The sequence below is a fragment of the Centruroides sculpturatus genome, unplaced genomic scaffold (assembly GCF_000671375.1).
Source record: "Centruroides sculpturatus isolate CEXI.00-Female unplaced genomic scaffold, Cexi_2.0 scaffold884, whole genome shotgun sequence".
In the NCBI taxonomy this organism is placed as follows: domain Eukaryota; kingdom Metazoa; phylum Arthropoda; class Arachnida; order Scorpiones; family Buthidae; genus Centruroides; species Centruroides sculpturatus.
Window position 1 is genome coordinate 200,758 of NW_019385095.1, and position 5,924 is coordinate 206,681.

At 27.8% G+C, this 5,924-nt stretch overlaps 1 long non-coding RNA gene across 1 annotated transcript; it reads left to right on the forward strand.

Annotated features, from left to right (window-relative positions):
* The first annotated feature begins 3,924 nt into the window (after positions 1-3,924).
* LOC111634605 lies at positions 3,925-5,364 on the forward strand. Its single transcript, XR_002758252.1, has 2 exons — positions 3,925-4,016; positions 5,302-5,364. It is a non-coding gene; the product is annotated as an uncharacterized LOC111634605 (long non-coding RNA).
* The last annotated feature ends 560 nt before the right edge of the window (positions 5,365-5,924 follow it).

The window sequence follows — 5,924 nt, forward strand, 5'->3', positions numbered from 1 at the left end:
GGTTGTGTAAAAAAACCTCATCTACAAACATGAGATCAATCCCAGCAAGAAAAACAAAAGACTGAATATGAGAACTTCAGGCTAAAAAGCTATGTGGCTGTAATGAAATTTGAGCTGTATGCAATTACTCTCAAGCAATTGGAATGTAATTCAAACCAAGTCTGGATCCTGAATCTACCTGATATTTGCCCTGTCCCAACACACAATGTTCTCTATATGTAATGAAAACATCAAGAATGTAATTCTATATTTCTGGTTTGGTATCATACTAATGGCTTGAAAATGAGATTAACATAAAGTTCAAGTTGAAATGCCCATAATTTTTTCTTTGCTTTTATTACTCTTATCACTGCATAACATATATCAAAGCATTCCTTCTTGAGCAATGCTCTGATACATGTTTCAAATATGCTATATGCACAACTCCACTAACTACCACCACTCAATATTTGAGTTGGCTTATTAAATGTGCTGTACATCTTTTTCAGTGCTATCACATATAAAGAATATGAGATTTTTATGGATATCTCCATTGCTGGTCTTCTGTATGAATTGGTGGCCAGTAGGATGAAGAATACTTTCATTTCAAAATTTCAGTGGCATATAGTAATCTACATTAAGTATGTTGACAACATTTTTATCATATGGCATATTTAACTTAACATCCAAGGATTTTTGCAGTTTGATAATGTAATCCTTATGGTTTGTCTATGAATTGGAACATAGCAACTCATAAAGTATGCATTGAAAGATGAGATTGTTACCTGATATCTATAAGAAACTAACTTTTTATCTCCTTTGTATCTCTAGAATTTATTATTTGAGCTATACATTAATTGTTAAAGATGATAAAATAAACAATACTGGAGAGTAGGGTTTCTCATTTCCTGGTCTTTTGCTTGTCCTGGGATTCCTGGATAAATGTGAACTGTTTCCTGGGATAGAATTAATTATTTTTAAGATATACAAAATATCTTGAAATCAAATGATATAATTATTTTTCATTTTTTAAAGTAATTTAATATGTTTTGTAATCTCCAAAATCATATTAATAATGCTGTGTAAGATATATATNTCTAAAAAAAGATGGATTAGAACTAATTTAATAAATTAAAGCCTTAAAACTTATGAATGTAAGAGGAAAAAGATTTAAACGTTATGAAATAGAATTTAAATTTTATACACGCATCTTAAATTCTATAGATTATTTAATTACAAGTTTACTTAATAGTTTCTAATTAGTAACAAAATTCACATGTGAAGGAAACTAAACATGATTAAATTTAAATAAAATTTTAATCATGTTACAACCGAAACATAATAATTTTTGTTGCAATAAGTACAAGTTGAGAATTATGTGGAAGAAATTTGTCTGATCAAAGGACAACGAAGAAAACGAATATCTAACTACATCAATATTTTTAATCAAAAATTTACTAAATTTTTTTCTAGAATGTTTTAAATCAAATTGAAAATCGGTTAAAAATTTTATATGTAGAGTTAGATAAATTTGGAGTTAATTTGTAAATTTAACTTACGTAATTCTTCGTAGACTAAGTGTTAAATTTCAGTTTAAAAAAGTACCTCAATTTTTTAGATGGATTACAAATTTATTTGAGAAAGGATAATTTTTAGAAACGTTTTGGAAGTAAAGATGATCTTAGTCAATTCATATTGTACTTTATAAAAGTAATTAAGTTAAAGGATTAATTAATTATAAATTTATGCGACAAATGTAGACTATGAAAAGAAATTATGCATCATTAGTCGTTTTGGTATTAAATTTAAAACACTAACGACGTGAAACTTGCGATTTTCATTTATTGTTTATTGTTTCTTTCATTATATTATCAAATAAATTTAGCGCAATAAAGATATTTAAATATCTTTATGCTTGATTTGAATCTTAAACCTTCATCTTAAATGCTTGATTTAAATTGAATTATTTAATTATTTCAAATAGATAAAATCGTAATTTGTTAAACTAGAATTGATTATATTCATATTTCTGGAACGGTTGTAAATCAATTCTATTGTTATGTATTAAAATGAAATAATCGTGTCTTAGACTTTGCCACGTTACAATATATAACCTATATTACTAGACGTCCGACCGGTCAAAGTGGAAGCCTATCGCTCTGAGGGACCCGAGATCGAATTCGGACGGGTCGAAAAATCCTAGAAATTTTTTGGGGTTAATCTGACCGGATATATCGGCCTCCGTCCCTCACTACTCGGTCGCCCCATTGTGGGCCTGGCCGAACCCATAATGGGCTTGCTAATGGAGGCTCACTTAGTGTCCACAGGAAGGAAAGAGCAAAAAAAAAAAAAACACCTGTCTGTTGGTATAGACAGACAGTAAATATCTATAAAATACGATCAAGTAATACAAAGATTAAAAAGTAAGATCAAGAACGAGCAATTAGTCATTATGACATCGCCACAATGCCGGGATGCAATTTTTAATCATATTTTAATTTTAAAAAGATGCTTTCCATATCTAGTTTCGATTTTCATTTATTTAACTCTGTTCTCGAGATTAACGAACGGACGGATGGACGGACGACAGTGGGAATGTATAGGTCTGCAGTTTGAAAATTGCAGCCCAAAAATCTAATAGGATAACAGTTTTCATCAAAGAACATAAGAAAAAGTAAGCAAACATCTCCCAAAAACAGTTTCATTTTATGCTCTTACAAAATGTAAAGTAAAATTACGATCAATGAATTCCAAGATTGAATGCTCAGATTAAAACACACTAAAGATAAGTAATGCTTTTATAAAAGAAAATCGTTAGAGTTTAACATCTAAGAAATATAAAATATTATATTAAGAATTATTAAATAAACACAAAAATCTGGTTATGTAATACTACGAAGACGATTATCTACAATACAGTACTATGATTATCAAACAAAAAAAAAAAAAAAAGAAAAAGGTGAGATGCACTCGATGACCATAAAAGAGCGAGAAATCTGCTAAAATGGCTTCACGAACTACAGGATATAAAAGCATATTATTGGGTTTCTTGCTCTTCTCAATACTTGTTTAAACTATTAGCTCGATTTCATATTTCTCAAATTAATCATGATTTTTATGCTTTGTTGTTATATATCACAAAAATGTCTTCAATGAGAATTTAATACACGAATACAGCTATGAATTTTAAATAATTACGATTGCAACGGCTGCGGTCACAAGTCATCGATATAACCGAATTTATAGATACGGTTCTTCCTATAAAACCCATAGATATAAGCATTAAAGGTTACCTATGTTGGAAAAAAGCCGAAATAATGTGAATCCATCGAGACTCACTTCACGTTGTTAGTGATTTAAGACTCGAGATAAGGAGAATTGGGAGCTAAAATAGGAAAATATATATTTTTATAATATTACTAAAAAACTTTGTAAAGATATTTTACTGGTTTTCATAATGTCTATAAACAGGACAATTTTTATTATTAAAACAAAAATACTTCCAGAGAGTTTTTTTATTTGATAAAGGGCCGGGAGTTTTAATTGAGAAAAAAAATTATATGTATGAAAATAGACATTGTTTTAAAGACAGATTTGTCAGAAAATCAATGAAAATTCCTAAAATAAAACATTTTTATTAAGGAAAACGAGAGAGAAAAAGTAAATTGCTTTGTAATGATTTCACCTGTGATCGCATTACTGTTACCTGTACTTCACCTGAATTACCTGATAATTTCCGGCCACTCTCGAACGAGAACTTGTAGTAATAAGCATAGCGTGACTGTTGGAGCATGGGAAAAGTATTTTATCGCACAAATTAAACGTTTAAAGACGAATTTTTTTAAAACGTAAAAAATTACAGATTAAAAAAAAAAAAAAAACGCTTAAGAAATCATCCCGGATCCTTCCTTTTAGCATCATCTTCCGGATTGGAAACTGGAACGCCGTCTGCCGGCGACATTGGTTTCGCCATTTTGTTAACCTGGTCGTTCGTCTTGTGTATGAGTGGTTTGTGTTTTTGTCACATCGTGGCTTAGGTAAATAATAATTTTTTTTGTGTGCAAATTACTATAAATAGCACTAGCAATCGACAGTATTTAAACACAAACTAAATTATAATAAATTCAAACATGTTGCTTCTTCTTAGGCCTAACCTGTTAATAAATCCTAAACAAAATTTTTAAATGTTGATGTAATATGTGATTAATATGCTTGATAAGATAAAATGTGTCACACAGTTTATATATCCTATTTCTCATAATATCCTTTTGCAATATTTAATATTTTCCAATCAGTTTCTTTGCTAGGTTTGTCTAGTTACTAGCATCACACACTGAATTAGTTAATTTGTTTATTTTTCCCTCACCTTATCTATTACTTGTGCTCAGGTAGTTATGTGCAATGATTATATGTGTCTTTGCAATAGATTAGATTTCAAGTATAGGCAAATCAAAAGTATTAGTCTCCAATCAACTGTTTGTGATGAAAACAGGTATAAGCATCTTACCTAAGGAATATTTTATAAACAGATGGAGTGTAGAATTTAAAATTGAAATATAACTACTATAGTAAGCATATTGATTATTTCAAAAATATGAAATTATTTATTAGATAAAAACTTTTGCTGTTCGGTTACCTGTGCAGAATCCCATGATCGAAACTGCGTGTACATAATTCTCAAAAAGCATACTAAGCATTATTTTAAAAATATCACGTCTTGCGTTCTCTAATATGTTTTAATAAAAAATTATTTGATTTTCTATAATTTATTCGGTAGCATTTATTTTTATTTATTTATTCTGGATCTAGATTAATAAATTATGATTTGGTTGATGCTTATATAATTCGGTAAATGGTAAAATGAATTAATATAGTTACAAAATAATTTTCCTCTTTTGTTTAACATAATGGTATAGTTGGTAACAAGTATTTAAAAACAAAAAATTGTTCTAAAAAAAAAAAAAACATATCAGATTGTAAAAAAATAAACATCACTGTAAATTTACATAATTTTAATTGATTAATTTTTTAAAATTCTATTAGTTGTAATGAAATTAATTCAATGTTTTATGTTGAACAAATTATGTAACATATTTTAGATTATTGAATTCATTTTTTTTATTTGACTTTTATTGATATTTTTCTGACAAATACTGAAAATGATTGGATTAGATATTTAATTGAAAAATGAACTGAGTGTTTGTTTTGAATTAATTTAAATATGATTATAATTTAATACTATTTAATATTATTATTAAATGTAATTGTATCAATAATTTTATATAAGAAGGAAATCTTACCTAATGTTTTTTTCTTTTAAAGGTGACAAATGGTGCAAGTCTGTTGGTACTGATGTAAATTTTTTAAAATTTTGATGTTTCTTGGTAAGTTTGAGATTTACAGAACTTTATAAATATATATATATGTATTTTAAATAAAACATTAAGTAATATAGAGTAGTCTGTCACGAAAAATAATACACTTTTCTTTACGTGATTGATAAACTTATTACTTGAATTGTTCGATTTCTCTCAACAGAATTTCTAAAAACCCAAATGATTATGAATCAGTTGGAAAATCAATAGCGAAGTGTAATCATTATATCATTTTAATGAGTAGTCCTCCTCATTATATTCATGTCTTCCTCTTCAAAGTATTGAAGGATGAGTTTCATAAAAGCACGTAGTTACTAAAGGATAAATTTCGTTAAATAACGTAACGAATATTCCATTCTAAAGAAGAAACAATTCAAGAATAGAAGGAGAGTTCTATTCTAGATAATAAAAAATTCAGGAATTAATGGAGCATTTTGTTCTAGGAAAAAAAAAATTCGAGAATGAAAGTAACATTCTGTTCTAGATAATAAAAAAAAACATTCAAGAATAAAAATAATATTCAAGAATGATAAGGACATTTCTATTTCAAGTAATAGAAACATTCAACGG